Consider the following 19,639-nt stretch of genomic DNA (forward strand, 5'->3'; position numbering starts at 1 on the left):
TGAATGAGAATTTTCAGTCTGTCTATGTATGTTTCAAAGGTTTAACTCATACTTTTCCTCAAATCTCTGCCCACCCTCAAAGACCTTACTAATAAATACTCTATTAAAGCTTGAGTCACGATTCACAAAGCAACATCTCGCATTAAAAGAGTGACTGTAACTGCGGTTAAGATTTATTTCCTGTAAATTAAACATATTAAAAAAGCTAACGAGAAATAATTGCATGACTAAAGATGCCATTTTTTTCTATTCAGGCGGCGTCGAGACACACCTGATCCTCTAAGCGTCTAAAATCATGCCCGATTTTCTCAGGCAGAGATACCGCTCTGCGCATGCGCCGGAAGTTGGTGCCGCAGACAGCAGCAGTGATTCGGCAACGCAGAGAAAAAAAAAAAGAAAAAAGAAAAAAAAAAACACTACCCCGAATAATAAACTATCACCATGTTTTGAGCCGCACGCATTGCTGTTGTCCACCGAGAGTGAGTATATTCTTTATATATGTCTATATTACAGTGTGATTTATTATATTATTATTTTTTTAAGAAAATAAGAAAAAAAAAGTACTCGCTCGTGCTCCATCCATTTCAATCTTAGGAAAGCAACAAAGGAGTCAGCGCTTTCTATTAGGTTACCTTATGCTATCTTCACGTGCCCTACCCGGTTTGTGTTATTTCTCACTTTAATTTCCCAAGCTGTATTTATGAGCATCCATGTGCACCCTAACCTTCTTATACCTATTTGATATCAAGCCGTATCATTGTAAATAATGAGATATTAGCAACTGTATATGCAGTAATATGTGACTGGTAAAAGTAAGTTGTATGTATATTTTAAAAAAAAGCAATTACTTCGAATTAGACACAGAAACAGAGTTTTTTTTTCTATCACGAAGAAAATATAAAGGTCAGTAATAAAAGTAAATAATTTGGTTATCATATTGTCCTTGTAATTCCGACGTGAATGGATGTTGGTGAATAACTTTGGAGCCGAAAACTCGTGTTTACGATAATTCAGGTAGCGCATGAAGGCTGCATGAATACTAGAAAGATTGCCTTAGCATGCTAGCTAACTCGCCGCATTCAAACTGTATAAATAAATTCTGTACGGTTAATTGTAGTGAATATTTCAGTTTATTCTTGCAATATTTAAATGTGATTAGTTCTGGTGTTGAGTTGTCGGTGTATTCCTTGAGGAAAAATGTGCTAATAAGCCGTTTGTGTATCAGTCACACCTGTGCTGTCACCGTTTTATAACATGGTTTGCTACACTTTTAATTAATATTATCACCAGGTGAAACGTAACTGTTTTTTGGCTTTATGCTTTATTGAAACGCATTTATTATATTCATTTGTTACATTTACATAAAAATAGGGTAGAAAAAGCACACTGCACCTGCAAATTGTGCATGGTCTGTGCACGTGCCTTGTACATTTCTAATTATTCCCTATAGCTTTTAACTTCTTTATTTTTTCTTTTATATAAAGAGTCCCAGTCTGGTCATTTTATATGCACACAGTCTGTAGTGTGGTGTTCTGTTCTGTGCTATTTCTACTCTTAATACAAGTAGCAATTCTCTCTGGATCAATAAAGTATCCATCCATCCATCTATTCATCCATCTATTCATCCAATACTCCTAGACAGAATAATATTTGCTAATTAATCCTCCTAGACAGAATCATTTGCTAATTGCATAACGTGTTTAATCCTTTAGGCTGAAATGCATGTGAATTAGGCAGTCGTTTCTGGAAGTTTTAATCAAATCAGAGTCATTTATCTCAGGTCCAGGTAGTCAGGCTCACTGCAGTGCTCAGGCTGTGCCCAAATAAAGTCGCATTCTGTTTTCTGAAAAGCATTCATCCCCATGACCTTTGCTGAATATCAGAGCTGTTGTTTCAAAATGTCACTGTGGATGTTTGTGCGGCATGTCTGCGCTCTGTGTTTTGACAGCAGAATAGCTGGAAAGTTAGAGATTTGCACATAGACAGAATAGCTGTTTGGCTGAATCTGTAATTGCACGAGTTGTTTAGATGCCCAATTCAGCAGCTGTTAGTACATGATTAGTGACTGCAGATACATTTAGTGTTCATTAGTGTTATTGGGTTCGTTGTCAGGTGAGTTTATAGTTGCAGATTGCTTACTCTGTTGCACAGTATTATTATTACATGCATAACAAACAGCATATATGCTGTAGTTGTATTTCATTTAGAACCCAGGAAAAGGATAAAGTTTATTATGGTAATAAGGTGGTAAAAGTCCCTGTTTGATAGACCCTGTTTCCAAGTCTTTAAATCATGTGTCTTGAATTGGGAGTGCACAAATGTGATTTATGTCGCTGCGCCCTTTGCGATAGCAAGATTGAACCTTTTATTAGCTTCACGCGCTGTTACAAATGAAAAGGGGTCGGCAAGGTAACAAAGGGTTGACGTCATGGATCGCATCCGGCCGCATGACTTTCCTCGCGTGAAGCCCCGCCTCTTTTCCACGAAGCCGCCAATGGAATTGGCGTAACGCACTTCCGCGTCTGACCGTGGTCCAATCGGAGTGCGAGTAGTGTGAAACTTCCGCGTTGATGTAAACGTGTGGGCCGAGTTAAGCGACTGAAGTAGCAGTGCAATAGTCGCTATTGCCTGTGTGCTGCCGACCGGATCCAGTTTAGCTGCCTGCTCCGCTGTGGACGTGCGGATTTCCACCTCTTTCTGCTGCCACACTTTGGGATTTTAATCATGCATCCGAGTCCGGTGGATCTTTGCTGAATACACAAATCATCTCTTCGTCGAATGTCACCCGTCTGTAATTGGATGGTGGGGTAAGGACCGTGTTTTTGTTGTTGGAGCGTTCAGCACCGCCGTATTGTCTGCTCCTGTGCCCATATGTGCTGCTCTTAGCTGGGACATGTTCTCATCAGTCGACGATTTTGGTCCTTTTTTTGCGCTTTGTCATATTGATGTGCATGGTGATTTTATTTATTTATTTATTTTTGCTCAGCGCTAATTACTGAAATCAGTCTGTTTTCCCGAAGAATGCAATGTTTATTTAAAAAAAAAAAAAAAAACCTCTAAAAGTTATATAGACTGATGACAGTTGTGAGTGAATATCACAGATTTCCAAAGGACCACATCCTGATCGTTGTTGTAAGCTGTACAGTATTTGTTATTGTTATTTGTGCGTCTTTCTGGACGTTTTCTTATCAATCATCCGGGTTGTGTTTTTTTTCCCACCCAAAAGGTTTATCCTTTACTTCAAGGGCTTTGTTTTATTTCCTTTCCCTGCGAATGTAGTATTGTCCATGTTCGCCCTTCATACAGGCCAATAATAGTTCTTAAAAGTGCGTTATCTTTTGGCCGAGAGTGCTTATTTGATTTACGGATGGTTTTGCGCATGCGCACGCGCACGGACGCTCTTCTCGGTCCGTCCGGAACGAGAGCTTGACATTAGCTCGGTCGAGAGTGCAGTTTCTGTCGTGCCCTACATTTCCAAAGAGTGGATAATTAAGTTTCAGAGCCCTTGTTTCTCCCAGAAATCCCGTCTCCTGTTCTCAGTCCAATTATCGCGTGCACTCAGGGATCATTTGGACGTCTGGGTGTCACGTTTGTCTTTACTGCGGAAAGCCATTATGTGATTTGGCATTTCAGCTTTCAGCCCAAGACAGACAGACACAGACAGTCATCCTAAAACGCCCATGCATACTGATTCATTATTTGTATTGTGGGTTTCGTGAAGAGATTTAGTCTGTGTGTCCATAGGCTGCGTTCTATTTCTAAGCAAAATTATTATCGATGGAGAAGTTGGGACCTTCTCCATTTAAAAAAAAAAAAAACTTCCATAGTGCCTCTTTGACCCCTAATGGGTCTTTTAGAACGCTTTTAAAAGCTACATCTTACATACTAAAAAGAGCATATCTGAATCCTGGAAGTGCCTCCTCCAAACCAGCGGTTGAGTAACAATGAGATCATTATGAGCCCACACAGAAAGAGCCACTATGTTCGACGGTGCCTGACTGCCGAGCACTACAATACAAGGCCACCTACTAATGCATGTGCTAATTGGCGAGTGCCTCCATGTCCACGCACTAAGGGCTCGTGGCTGAGTTTGTCTTTTAAGTGCTTTATTATGTTTAATTGACCTGCCTGCGCGAAAGCATAACTCGCTGAAGGGGCGCATGAAGGGAGTGCGAGCTCATTTCATCGTGTTTGTCATTAATGTTGTTGGGCAAAGCACTCCAAGCTGGCAAAGCACTTCAGTAAATATTAATTAGAGTCTTTGTGCATGTGTGTCGGCGTAAACAAGGTAGGTTCAGAGTAAAAGGCAGCCGCTAATGTGCGCACATGGCACAAATCCAGAACCTGGTAATCTGTCCTTTTATGCATGCCATAAATGTATCACATTTCGCTGTGGAGAATTTCGTATGCCCTGCTAATTTCAAGAATTCCAGTTGTTGTATTCAGAATGCAAGGAAATGGAGAGATTGAGGGAGAGACAGTGCAAGAGTGTCTATACCTTTTGTCAAGCCCCAAAAGTTCTGTCTTACTCTGAGACTGTGTGTGTGTCTGTGTGTGTGTGTGTGAGAGAGAAAGAGAGAGAGAGAAAATGAAAGCATGGCGAAAGTGTCAGAAGGCCACGATACTCTGCCGTCATGTAATTTTATATTCTGGCAGTTGGATCCTGACCCCTGACAGCGCAGCTCAGAGACAGGTTGTAAATACAGATAGTAATTGCTTCGAGAGGGAGGGAGCAGGAGAGAGGCATCGAGAGGGAGAACGACGGGAGTGAGAGAGAGCCAGGGCAAATTAGTTTCAGCCTCATCACACAAGATAAGTGAATTTGAGACATTTTAGAGCTCTGAGAGATGAGCGGAGTGCCCTCAGAATGGACTGATTAGGAGGAAGGGGCAGGTCACGCCACAGACTACAGGCTCATTCATCACAAAATTACATCCTGCCAATACAAACTAGCGGCACTTTGTACAGAGAAAGGCACAACAACAAAAAACGCACGCTGCTGCTTTGGTCTAGGATAAAAAGTTTCGACTTCTAGCTGACGCGCACACTCGTGTCCGAGTCGCGGTAAGCAACCCGATTAGCTTATCTTCTCAGAGATCAGTTATAGATAGATACTTTGGTTCAGATTGACGTATTCATTTGTATGCGTAGATGACAGGTGGTTTAATAGTAAAGTGCACAGTGATTTTGCAGGTCAGAACACATTTTCAGATGCAATCCTCTTACAACGCTGTTGTCTTGACTGCTGCTTGTGGAATTTTGAAGTACTGTGAAAGGAAATACTTTGATGTCATTTAATATGTAATATAATATACACACATATATACATTATATTATATGTATATACATTGTGTGTGTATATGTATGTAAGTAAGTACAAGTATTACAGGTATTACTACAGTATAATTTGCCGTTTTTGGTCAACTTCATTACCACAGCATGAAAGTCACAATTTTCCATTTAAACCTGACTGAGACTTTCTCAGTATTTCTGTATAATATTGATTTCGGAAGTGAGAAATATGAGTTTGGTTTGTGAAAATCACAAACTGTGTTCACTGAGTTGAACTTGTGTTTAATATGCCCATCATTAGATGATGAAACTTTTACCTCAGAATCTTTGTGCTGCGCCAGCTAGCTATACTAGCTCATGTTGGTGAACAAAAAGCAAGTGATAAATTAGCTAGTTGGAAACAAAATAATTTGTTTATTGTAGGACATTTTGACAATTTTGGTTACTGTTAATTAAACTGTTGATGATACGACAGGAAAAAAAAAGTCAGGACTGGCACTAAAATCTACCTGTGAGAAATGTGTGCTAATTTACTAGCGGGTAACCCACTGATTAGCTGTTAAGCATGTCAGGAGGACATGGGAAGGTTTTTAATGAGGTAACCGGATGTATATAGATGGTTTTTAGACCGTTTTAGTGATTTCTTGTGAAGTGAGAAACATTTTAGACAATTTATTATTTCACATGTGTGGTTTTAATGGTTTAAAATGACAATATTAAACAGTTTATAGCTTACAGCCCAGACAAACAAACAGCACTTTTCCCCTCAGGGTTGTCCTGAGTGTTTTTCTTTCCACGGAGGGCTGTATAAGTTTATGGAGCTTGTCGAGCTCGCTTCTCATAGCTCAAATGTCTAGTGTGTCTGTGCCCATTTGCACAGCTGTTTTCCAGAGTGCGCCACGAGGTGAAGAATGTATGTCTGTCTTTCTCCGTTCTCTCCCTTACCTAATGGAGAGAGAGTCCCTCGGGTTAAACACTGAGCCCTTAGCCCAAGCCCCACACACACGCACACAGAGCAGTTAAACGTCTTCGGTTACACATAGGCAATAAACCTTAACTGCTGGCTCATTCATGTTTCATCCGGATTAGTTCGACTTGTACCTCTTCTTTATTACACAGACACGTCTGCATCTACAGGCACACAGTCTCTTACTCAAAAACAGAAGGAAGAAGGTATGAAGCCTTAAGCTTTAATTCCTGTCAGGGCCAGGGTTCATTCACAGTGGCTCAAGGGGGAACCTGGGAGCAATGAAGAACCTCAATATGAACGTCTTGGCGAGGTCAGGCGGTCCGTTCGGTCTGGACTGGATTACTGGGATAATTCAGCTGCTGCCACCCTCTGTTTGATTGTGCGTTCAGAAGAATGAGCTCATGTTTGTTCTTCCATTGGTGGTATCTGGCTGGCTTTGAGCCCTGAGATGTGCATTTGAGTGTGTTTGAAAGATTTTTACAGGGGTGTTTGTGCTCAGGTGTGTCTTATTTTTTATTTATTTTTTTTTTTTATAATGACTTTGTGCTCAAAAGCTGTATGAAAATCAGGTGTGCAATCAGTTGAGCTGCAGAAACATTGTAAAGATTGTAAAGCGTCATGTGGTTCACTGGTCCGATTCAAACAAGCACGAGAGCTGCTCTGAGATTAGGCTGTAAGGTTGTAAGAAGCTTGGGAAACCAGCAAACTGGGTGAGGCATGATTTATGAAACTGCTTTCTTGATTCATGATTGTGTCATCTGTGTAATGCCAAGCTTCACTAAGTGGAAATGCAAGCTGTGATTTGCACGCTCTTAAAATTGTACTGGGTGTCTCCATTAGTTTTCAGACAATTGATTTATCTGGGAAATGTAATAACTTTTGTTGTATTTTGATATACGCAGATAAGTGCTAACACAATTATATTGGTGTTGTATACCTAGATTTAATGGATTGCTTGGTGTCTTCCCAACTGTTGGACAGCTGTTGGACCTGTTTTAATAGGACATTTTACCTTAAAGATTTAACGTAAGGCATGGGGGAAATTTGGTGGAGAAATTGGCGTCCCTTCTTCTTTTACATCTTCCTCTGATGAGCTTTTATACTTCAAGTCAAAAGTTATGTTCCTGAGAAGTATCGTTTATATTGGCCACCGATATTGTCGATAACTCCACTGTAGTAATGGTTTCGAATGAGGAAGTAGAATTTTACATGGCAAACACAGAAGAGCGGAGTGATGCACGCAGTGAAACGTCCTAGTGCGGTTATAGGAAATATAGGCATTTCTGGAATGCTGTTCGACCAGTCACACCTGGAACATGGCTTTTGTTTGAACCCACCCACTTTTCAATTGATCAAAAAAATATTGATATGTGACTGTCCGGTGTTTCTTCTTGCCCAGGTGTGTGCCCTGTTAGACTGATTGTTTAAACAATTAATAGCTCTGAATGTCTACTCTTGGTTTGAGCCCCGAGTTTCGCTTATGAAGACTGCATTTGTTGTTAAAAAGGATAAACCATATTCGCATGTATGTATTCTTGCCCAGCAGGATATGTTTATCCCTGGTCTGTCTGACTTCTCAGATGACTCCAGACCAAGTGATCTGGAGGCAGTGTGTGACGGTCGGATGCCATTATCTCAGCGTGACATGAGATAAGTTGGCCGACCTGCTGCTGACCAAACTAATCAGCATCCTCCACCTAACAGTGTGGGTGTTCTGGACTGACCAGTCAGCATCTTCTTGGGAACAGCGAGTGCGTGATATAGACTGCGAGACGCATCAATACCAGATGCGCCATCTCATCGCTGTCTGCTCCAGTTCAGTTCATTTCTCTGCTAACGAGGGGTTACGGAAGGATGCCATTAGCATGGTGGCACTTTGCTAATTGGCCATTTGCTTTTCTGACTCTCAGGCTGCCAAAACCTCTTGGCAGTAAACGCTTGCGGCAGATACACATCGGCTTTGGGTTATCTCGAGTGCAAATCTGTGGCCTAGAGTACAATCTCAAGGCCACTGGATCAAGTTTCTGTAGGTTAACCTGGTGTAGCTTTGTTTCACCAGATGGAAATGAAATGCAGTCTGGAGATTTAGAAAGAAATGTTGAGTCAGGATTGGTTGCACCAACAAGAGCGAATCAAGGATTTGTTGATTTTTATCTTGATTATAGTTGTGTTGAACCATTTTTAAAGACATGGCTTGACAAATCTGTGATTTATGATCCTAATCTTGAACTGGGATTAATTCTGATTATTCTGGGATTCATGATCTGATTGAGTATGATTGACTCGCTTGTCAGGGGGGAAAAAAAAACAATCTGGTAGCAGATATCATCTGGGGCAGTGGTAGCTCAGTAGTTAAGACATTGGACTTCTGATTGGAAGTGCCAAGCTGCCACTGCTGGGCCCTTGAGCAAGGCCCTCAACCCTCAACTGTTCACTTCGATGAATGTAAGTCACTCGGGATAAATGTTTCTGGCAAATGCCATAAATGTGAATGTAAACGTAAACAAAGGAAACACTGTTTTTAACACCGGGACACACAATTTCTTAGCATCCTGTCTTTACAAGAGAGTTTTGTTGAAACAATAAATGATGAGTGATTGTCTGTGTACAGTGTTAAAGTGGCCTCTTCCTGTAATCCACCTTATATCTGCTGCCATTTCAGAAATTCAAATGATCTCCGGTGCAAGATTACAGTGAACCTTCAAACAAAATTTAAATCACGGTACATGTAATGAAGCAATCAGATTCATCAAAGTCTACAGTCGAATTCTATTTCACTGGCGTAAATGCTTTCTATACAATCCTGATTGTTTTTAAACAAGGCTTAAAGTTTGATGTAGCTGGATTAACCGGATAGATACACTGATTTCATCCGTTTTAAGAGCGTTTGCATCTGAATTCAGTCTGTGCAGGGAGATCATGGGAGATCATGAGAGACTGACCTGTCTATCTTTGATACTTGGCTGCAGTCTGCTCTGTTTCTTTTTAACAACAGTTGCTGGATCAAATGGCTGTGCCGCCCGGCTTGTGCTTTATACCCCGCGAGTGGGCTCAGTCTGCCTTTAGCATCTAATAAGGGCATGCATTGAATCTATAGAACAAAGACGACATAAAAGCAGTCACATGAAAGTGTGTGTGTGTGTGTGTGTGTGTGTGCACGTCTACCTTCTGCTCATATCTTGTACATCTTGTGTCCGGCATTCCATTGTGTGGCTGCCTGGCGTAAGCGAGCTTGTTTAATGCATTGAGATTAACTGGAGCACTTAAGAAGCTGCTCGGAGAGGACAATGGGGGAAATGAAGACCAGGCCAAAGCGACTCCTGCCAAATCAGGGAACAGGATCCGAAAGCACAAAAGGGTGAAGTCGGGTTATAGGAGACAGGCGAAGACACTTGACAAAGCCAGAGAAAAGGAGACTGACTATGGTACAGTACATTCCGCCTGTTGTTGAAATTTCATCGTAGCAGGCTTTGCTCCATCGCTCATGAATGCTCTTTGATGAATGATTTCTGCCCCCAGGCCAGCACCCACCACAAATCCTTGTGATTGGCTGGCTTTTTTTTCTAAGCACCTGTCCCCACTGGCTGCTTGTGATCCCCTCGAGTTCCATCCGCTATCTGTTGGCACTCTGTCGGTGCTGGGGGGGGGGTGTTGCTGGGAGAAAGTAACTCAAAACCCAAATGCTGCTGACAAGAAGTCATGACTTGCTTGTGTTTTGGGGTTTTTGCGGGTGTTTGTTTTTTTCCATCCCCTTTTGTGTCCTTTCAACCTCTCAGGCTTCAAGATAAGAGCTGTGGAAAGTTTTGGCATTTCGGGAGCAACACATAAGCACCCTTCCTTTGTGTTATCTTTTGTGTGCTGAATATCTGTTAACACTGAGCATATTAGGAGAGTTATTCCCTCTCTCCCCCTCGCTTTTCCCCACTCTCTTGTCTGATATACGAGCTGGCTTGTCTGAGCAGACCTTCAATGAGTTGTGAGTGCGTGAGAAGTCATTCTGGTGTTGAGTGTTTGGACGCCAAGGATCTTAATAGCGGAGGAGGCGTAATATGACATTATTGCTCTGCGCACTGTACTGAGTGCTAATATAAATATATTGTCTGCTGTGAAGGCTTCCGCAGTATAAGGCCAGTACTCGTCTCTGCGCGATCTTGCGGTTGATATTGACTCTGATCGTGTTATGTGCGAATCATAGGACTTCATTGGTCTTTTTTTAAATGGTAAAAATACATGCAGCTTTCATTTCGGTCCAAGTTTTACAAGTAACTTGTTCAAATGATGTGCCCGTACCTTGTTTTGAATCCGTCTTTTGACTAATAACTGTGGAAAGAAAAACACTGAGAAAAGTCGTAACTCGTTTAACTTGTATTTGCATGAAAAGGCCATCAGCAGTAAGGAAAATCCTCTAGTTTGGTGTAAACACAAGAAAGATGATTCCCTTTCATTTGTTCAGTTACCTAAGCTAGCTGCTTAGCTTGCCGTATTAGGACAGTTACATTAACTTAGCTAGTGTTATTAAATTAGGACATGCTAGTTAAGACAACAGAAGAACACTTGGAAAAAAACGTGGAAACCCTCAGAATTTGTAATGGTTCTAATGGGAATTATATTGGTTTTAATGGAAACCGTAACAGTCCCTGTGGGTCTCCACTGGTAATTTGTTGTCTTCTGTTGGAGGCATGTAATGTCTGGTGGATACCATTTAAGGACTGGTAATGGTTTTAATAGTTAGCTGATGTAGTGGAAACCATTAGAATTTCTCTGATGGTCCTATTGTTTTTTTTTTCTCTTTTTTTCAGCATGTCACTTTACTGAGAAATGACAAAGCACACAAAGTCCTCTGTCCTGAAGTCTCTTACTGACACTGGAGACTCCTTCCAAAATGTTAAAGAAATGTCTCCTCATAGAAAACTACACACCAAATCAATCACATGTGTTACAAGTTGCTTATGTGACATACAAGTCCCTGTGTTAGTTGTTACTATAGAGCACATTAATATAAACCTTGCAGCCAGCACTACTGTCGGATCTGTTGTTCTAGAAAATGACTGTTTCTGACCAATCAGAATTGAGCATTCATCGAGGATGAGAGAGATATAAATAGCTAACTACATGATGACCCTGATGGCTTTTAGGGTCATTTTAGTGGGATAGGGGGTTTTTAAATCGTTGAGGTGACTCAGAATAAAATGTGCGTAAAATACTGTATGTAATGAGGTTATGAGTCAAAAGTTGGCCGTCTTGCACATCCTGAAGAAATCCCGAGTGCTGTAACAAAGCCGCATGTCATTCTGTTTGTGTCTTTGTGTGCATGTATAGATCTCCGAGAATGTTATTTTAGCACGAGGGACTTCAGTATAGGGGTCTTTTTATGAAGGACACTGAATCTATGCTCTTGTTAGAACGCATTGTCGGAGCTGCTGAATGGCGAACGCTATCTCGACGACGAGTAAAGCGGCCAGATGACATTCTTCCTGGAGAATGAAAACAAATGCGGCCTGCAGTTTTGTTGATACAGTGAAACAAAGCCGGGGAAAGAGGAGCACTAGTTTTGTTTTTGCATGTGCGATGGTGGAGAGAGATCCGTTTCGGGTTCTTGCTGAGAGATAGCCTAAGGGAAGCGTATGCGGTGACCTCCACTGGACCCGAGTGAAAGCAGCCTGAATGGCTGTTTGTCTTCGGAGCTTAAAGCTGGTGTGATGCCGAGTGAAGGAGGTTTCACTCGCTGAAGCATTTCATACAGGACGTCACCCCTGCAGCAGGAGATTAACCAGTGTCATATTATCTTACCTTACTTTTAGAAGCCTAGGCTGTAGCACAAAATGAATGTTTCTAGTTTACAGAAGCCTGACAAGTCACGGGTTCATCTTTGCACACATTCAGGGTTTTTCTGTGTTGTTGAGTGACTTTTATTTGCTTTCTCATGATCTTGATCTAACAGGATTAAGATCTTATCATAACAAAACATTGTTTGCCTGAGTTATGAGTCACATGTGTTGGTATTTACAGGCCTGTGTCACAGATGAAGGAAAAAATCCTCATCATATGAAACAAATGAAATGCACAAATACATAACCTTTTAGCACTTCTGTACACTTTACTTGTGGAATAGCTAGCTACCTGAGCACTGTAAATAGCATCAGCGAAGTAGTTCGCCTAGTTAATATTACCTCAGTGTGTATATACCTTAATATACCTCAGTATCCATTTAATTTCAGTAGCTAGCCACATGTGCTCACAAGTTAGTTAATGTTGTTTTAAGTATTATATCATGTACTAAAACCAATAGCAAGCTATAACCAATGCCAAGCTAAGTGTTATTTTGTGTAACCTGTACCTGATATTTCTAGTCAGCTAGATAACATTTGGCTGTCTAGCTAATCTGATTTGTAATAAAAACAGGTTTGTTAGGAAGCTAGCCAACGTTAGCGTGTTATATTGTGTGAATAGGTACCCAGTGTCACTAGCAAGCTAGCTAACATCATAGTATTGTGTTGTGTTGAGAAGTGCCCAGCCTCACTAGCAAGCTAGCTGACATTCAGGCAATTTATTGTCCAATTAAGTAACCAGCCTCACTAGCAAGCTAGCTAACATTCCGGCATTTTAGTGTCTAAATATGTACCCAGTGTCACTAGCAAGCTAGCTAACATTCCGGCATTTTAGTGTCTAAATATGTACCCAGTGTCACTAGCAAGCTAGCTAACATTATAGCATTGTTTGTGTAAATAATTACCCAGTGTCACTAACAAACTAGCGAACATTCAGGTATTTTATTGTCCAAATAACTACCAAGCCTCATTAGCAAGCTAGCTAAAATGCTAGTATTATATTGTGTAGAAAAGTGCCCAGTGTCACTAGCAAGCTCTCTAGCATTAATGTGTAAAGAATTACACAGAGTCACAAGCAAGCTGGCTAACATAATGAGGTTATACTGTGTAGACAAGTACAAATAGATGTATTATTTACAAAACCTTAGTGAGGTTTGCATAAAATAGGATCAAAGTACAGGCTTTGGGAAAGTGCTCCAGGATGTAGGACAAAATTACATGTAATATACCTGCTCCGAGTGCTGGCTTTAGATCAGAACACGACATCGAGCTTTGTTTTTTTTTTTTTTTTTGTTCTTTTTCTTTCTTTTCCATACTCATTTCATACTCGGCTTGTAGTCATTTGTCATGCAAAAGAGTCTGAACAATGCTCAGAGAGCAATGAAGCAGTGAAAACTTGGCTTAACAAATTTCTGCATTCTTTTCCGCTTGCACACCAGCAGTCTTCTAGAAAAGTGTCTTTAAAGCAAGAGAAAGAAGTGTTGAGTCATTGCGCACTAAATCAAAAAGCTTGCGCAGTCAGGGACTGGCATGAGGCGAGACCTGCTCCGTCTGATTGCTACCTCGCGGCTCAGACTGATTTATCAGCGCTGCCCGCTGCAGTTATCAATCTCGCATCGGATGAGTGCTGGGAACGGAGACTTCTGTGCGTGCTAATGTATGACTTGCTGAGAGAGAGAGAGTGGGTGTGAGTGATGGGAAGAGAGGGAGGAAGGAAGAAAGAAAGAAAGGGAGACGGATGGAGAGAAATGGAGAACAGCAGGAGGCAGAGGATAGGTGCAGTGACGGATGAGACGGAGGCTTAACGTCCACGTCAAAAGCAGCAGAGCCTCCTGGGCCGCTCATGAACCATTTCAAGCAGGAGTCGATCCCACATGCGCTAAACACGTGACCTGCACACGTATGTGCGGGTTTTATTCGTGGCCTCTCATACACCCAGGCGCACTCAGGATCATGTAGAGGGCAGGCAGTGGAACGAGTACATGGTTCGCCACAGGGAATGGCTTGTATGCTGAATGGACCAGCATGTGCTTTGTGAACACACTGAGCATTGTGTAGGGGGAAAAATAGTGAAATTTCGACTATACAGTTCTGAAAACTACACTGCATTTTCCTGAACCGGAGGAAGTGTGCTTCTATTTTGCATGCATCTCAGAAAGCCAAGGCAAGGTTAGAAACCAGCCTAAATAAAACTATTTCCTTATCATTTGTCAAAAGTATATTACTGGCAGAAATTTTGGCCCCAGCATGCGTTTGGTGGTCTCTTTTGGTGTAGGCAAACTCCAATGGAATTTTCCAGACTGCCTCACACACTGTATATAAACCAGAGAAAAATGCACTCTTTAAGTAAAAAAAACAAAGCCTATTCAAATCCGAATCGCAATGTTTAACATTCCGTGTGCTAAACCATTTCCTAAACCTTTTAGCTAAACGAGGATCCCCTTGGAATGTATGATGTAGGGGGAAAAAGCTGCTATAAAGCTGTAGTTTACATCATACTTTATTTTCAAGAGATTTTCTAAATTCTGTATCAGTTTTAACAAGTGTGTGTGTGTGTGTGTGTGTGTGTGTGTGTGTGTGTGTGTGTGTATATATATATATATATATATATATATATATATATATATATATACACACACACACACACACACACACAGTATATGATGCTGGCGATGTAGACCGACGTCCTATCCATCAGGGTGTGTTCCCACTCTTCTCACAGTGCTCCCAAGATGGGCTACTTTGAATGAACCAATTTTCTAATTAACTATAAAAACAATTAATGTAATTGAATGGAGTCGTTCTTTTTATGGCTGCATCTCATAGCAATGCTTTATCCGCCAATGTCCATGTTCTACGCTGTAAAGTATTATTATAATAATAATAATAATAATAATAATAATAATAATAATAATAATAATAATAATAATAATAATAAAAAAAATAAAAAAAAGATTCCTGAAAATAGACGAGCATAAGAAATGCTAACTTGGGGTAAATGTGAGCGACAAGAAACCACTGCAGCGGGGAAATAAGTCAATAAATAAATAACAAATCTGAAACATAAAAATTTATGATTATGATCTTGCCTCAATTTCTACCTTCTGTGGTGTATGCAATATGAATGCATAGTTTATGCAACATTATAGGCTTATTAATATTTAAATACATTCAAATAATACATCTTCTAAGTGATTAAGTTTCACATGCATTTTTAAAGGAATTTGTCAGACTTAATGTAATACAAACATGTTTTCATGATTTATTTTCGTGTGTGTATTTTTATGCGTGTATGCTTGTGGGCATATTCACTTGAGTGCACTTTTCAGTTACATATTTTTCTGGCATGGCTGCATTAAACTATTTATTTATTTATTTATTTTTAATGCAGTCCACACAACAGCAGCACAGCTTTTGAGGACAAAAAGTCAACTTTCAGCATTTAAAAAAAGCTCCTAACCTTGTGTGACCTACTTTTTCTAAAACATGAGGCTGCCTGGTTGGATTTTACAGATGCAGTATGCATGTGGATCGCGGGCTGCGCTGTAGCGTATGATCGACTGAGCACGGCGAGGGGGAGGGATGGTGAACAATTTGACTAAGCACCCCATCGGCAGAAGAGTATTTGGCTAAATCTGTGCGCGAGTGTTCACTCACGGCCGGGCCATTTGTCTTCCTATATTCGACGTCCCAGGGTCCCGTCTCATGCTGATCGTCCCTGCATTGGAGCTTCCTGTAATTAATAGGGACGCTCACCTGCCGGGGGAACCGCAAGCTCCCATGATGCCGAGGAGGGAAGGATGGATTGGAGAGGTTTTATCTTTCAGGCCTGACAAATATTCTCTCCCTATATCTCAGCTTTCACTGACAGCACACACTCTTAGCTTCTGCTGTGAGATACAGAGCGCAGAGAAACTCTGCACACTGCGCTGTGTTTTTTAAAAAAAAACAAAAAAAAAAAACCCCGAAGCTGAGGTAAACAGGGAACATTGCTCTGAGAGCTGTTTTTGCTTGGAGGAGATATCGGCATTCTGCTATTTTAGTTTTTACAGCTTTGTCCGAGCGTATAGGTGTTATAAATTATTGTCAGAGGACGGATTGCTGTAAATTTGATGTAAAATGCACCATAAAAACAGTGTGATGTGTTTACACTTCATTCATTCGCTCAGTTTCCTCACAGGAAGTGTTTTGGATATTTCCTGTTTTCTTCTTGAACAGACTTGACTCATAGAGTCGTTTACCCAGAGATTATTACAGGAATGGCCCAAATGAATCATGCCTAATGGATAAAACATGGCAAGACCTTCAAATACTGATATTCCATCTCATTGTAAGCCACGTCTCAACTGGGTTTTGTCACTTTTTCTCTTTTTAGTCAAGGCCGAGCTGGGCCGTACCCAAGTGCCGGCGCTGATTTTGATTACCCTTCTTATGACAGCTGAGCTAAAAATAGTGCAGGCAATTGGTGGAATGCAATAATAACCAAAATGTCCTGATTAATATTTCTGGCATGACCAACAGTCATAATTAAGTGCACCAGCAGTGTCAATTTAAACAGAATCCTGTGTTTTGTCGCTATTTCAGTCGCCAACGCGAACCAGACTAGTACCCTGAGAGCCGAGCCTGGACGTAAATGTGGAGCCAAAAGTAGTGCAAACGTTTGATTGGTCAGCAGTCTTTATTAGAAGTGTAGTGAGTGATTGATTTATTTTTAAACCATGGCTTCTTATTAACGTCCTATACGTGATAACGGTGCATTCAAATCATGTTGGAAAGTTGAGCGAGTCGAACGCATGTGAAACGCCACCAAAGTCGTAATTACGATTTTCTTTGAGCTCCGAGTCGGGGGCGTGTCCGTAAGAAAACATGGTGGAATCAAAAATACGCTAGCATTGTACGATTACAATATATGTAACGATAAAGTTGAGTGGTTTCATAAATTGATTACAAACATTCTTTGTTCTTCATTTTCTTGAAGTAGAGTTAAAAAAAAAAAAACTTAAGAGATGGTACATCGCCGTCTTGCTCAGACCGAAGTGACTCGAACGCACCTGATGTCATAATTACGACTTCCTGACTTGTAAATACAAGGAGGAGGACGTGAACGTACAGTAACGTTACAGCGCTGTACACCCTACCTGGTGCCCTACGTGCACGACAGAACATCTGATAAAGTTTGCACTCGAATCTGTCTCTTTTTAGTCCTGATTTAAAGTATTAGCACCTTTTGGATGTGTTGGGATGTGCACACCACCAGTAAAACAAACTTGCTATGTCTCGTGTTTAAAGTGTGAACACTCTCTTCTCATTTACACAAAAATGGTTGCGTGATGCAAAAATCCGCACACTTCGCCGGGCTACAGATATTCCAGGGTTCGTGTTTCTTGCGTCGTCATGCTATACCACGCTTTTCGGTGGAAAAGTGCTGAACAAGAACAAATGAGATGAAATCAGACCAAACACATTTTCGAAATGAGAATTCACTGGAATGCAGATGGATGTTTTGTTATTGGAGGATACAGGGGTCAGTGTGCAACTGCCCTTCAAACAGCCCCTTGAAAAAAGCTCGGCCTGTTGCCATTATACCCGAAAAAAAGAAATTGTTTTGGCTCACAGCGTCCTCTTTGACTCTGCCGCCCTCAGCTTAATTAGACCAGCCCCCTGTGGAAGCGTGGCATTCTGTGCAGCGGGAGGCTTATCCCCGACTCTGCTCCCTGCCAACACGGCCACGATTGATCAGTCGCGGTGTGACTGAGTCAGCCACTATAATATTCATGATCTAATTATTCAGGTTAGAGCAGCAGGCTTTAACGAGTGATTTAACCTCTTGTCGAGGACTATAAAAGGGAGCCGGGTTAATCTTTCAGGCAACCTTTTTTTTTTTTTTTTTTTTTTTTTTTTGAGTCCACCCACAGGAGCATGCCTCAAAAACCGCCTCCGCTTCCTTGGGTGCCGGCGAGTGAGATGGCATACCGGCATGACAAGGCGACCCCACACACACACACACACACACACACACACACACACCTTGAATGAGGTGTTGCTAACACTCTAGGGCTATTGCATTTCTCAGGAAATGACAAAGTGACCTTTGATTGCATGCGCCAGCTAGTAAACAAAAGAAACCATGTTTGTGCATTTAAAAAAAAAAAATCCCATTTTTGTTGTTTCCCCTCTAGTTCCCCTCTTGATTCTGGTTATGATTGCTGCTGCCCGAGGTAGCACAGCGCGCAACCCACGTCCAAACTGATAATCAGCAGTAATCGGGGGGGGTTTACTAAATTAATGCATCAAATGCAACTTTTCAGGGTTGCGTTTAATCGACGAGAGCAGTCAATGAAGTAGCGAGGATTTGGAGAGATTAGGGCAGCCTGTGTGAACTGCTGGAGTAAGCCCGGTTAACTCGGCCCAGGTCCGGGTGTCGGCGAAGCCTCTACACTATTGCTACCTCTATTACACACGGCCATTTCCTCCCATACAAACACCATAATTATGCTTTTCATCACAGAATGTTATGCTGTGTATACCTATTTTCATCTGCGCTCCATAAAGAGACCCGAAACTCATTTACGCTTATAGGTTTTGTTCCTTCTTTGCCAACATTTCATAGGCCTTAACCCCTGCACACTGTGATAAGGACATTGTTTTTATGGAATGGCGTACCTTTTTTCTACTGCTTGTACAGCCTCGTACAATAGAACCGCAGAGAATAATCTAGAGAGAAATTACGAAAGGCACTGCGTCCACAGTAAATGGCAACGGATCTCGTAAAAAACAAAACCCGAAACCGTATGTGTTTTGAAAATCAAGTTTTTTGCCGGATGATTCACATGCTTTGAATAGCCTCCTCTTATCACACTCCATACTCCTACACAAGCCAGAGGCCTCTGCCTCCACAAAGCCTACTTGATCTGATCTTGGACGAGTGTGCTTGAAGCAGCTCTGAGTGAATGGTTGATCAGAGATCAGCGCTCCTGCTGTGTAACATTAACATTAATCACCAAGTGCTAAAAAAATCGCACTGCTCTGAAATGAGCATTCAGAGACGCTGAATGTGAGAACATGTAGATGAAGCTTTGGTGAACAGTGTGTATGGTTTGGTGCAGTTCCTAATCCAGATCCAAGGACCATCAGTACCGTATGTCCGTTCTAGGGATCCCGCTTTGACCCAATCTGATATTGACGTCCTCGCTCGAACCGAGTTGAATCTCAAGCTTTGGTGGTGTGCTTTAGGGCAAATTTTGTCAGTCAACAACATGCACTATATGACCAAAAGTTTGTGGACCATCACTCCCATATGTAATTTTTGAACATCCCATTCCAGATTTAGTTTTCCCATTGCTGTTAAAGTAACTTCTGGGAAGATTTAGCCTCTAGCCTCGCTCGATTTTGGAGTGCAGCTGTAGGGGCTTGCCCATTCAGCCACAAAGGTATTAATGAAGTCAGGCACTGATGTTGAACGAGGACGCCCGGAGTGCAGTCAGCACTCAAATTCATCCCAAAGGTGTTCAGTGGGGTTAGTGAGGTCAGCGATCACTCGAGTTCTGCC

At 41.4% G+C, this 19,639-nt stretch overlaps 1 protein-coding gene across 2 annotated transcripts in view; it reads left to right on the forward strand.

The window, feature by feature from the left end:
* The first annotated feature begins 325 nt into the window (after positions 1 to 325).
* The window catches only part of fam222ba (family with sequence similarity 222 member Ba), a 66,671-nt gene continuing 47,357 nt past the window's right edge, over positions 326 to 19,639 (forward strand). The window contains exon 1 of one of the 2 annotated variants that reach the window (XM_047151982.2): positions 326 to 479. The gene's annotated coding sequence lies outside the window, so the exon portion shown is untranslated. Of the gene's footprint in view, positions 480 to 2,564; positions 2,808 to 19,639 lie in introns of those variants that run through there. The other variant, XM_017459964.3, reaches the window with a different exon arrangement.

This window comes from Ictalurus punctatus, chromosome 28 (genome assembly GCF_001660625.3).
Source record: "Ictalurus punctatus breed USDA103 chromosome 28, Coco_2.0, whole genome shotgun sequence".
In the NCBI taxonomy this organism is placed as follows: Eukaryota; Metazoa; Chordata; class Actinopteri; order Siluriformes; family Ictaluridae; genus Ictalurus; species Ictalurus punctatus.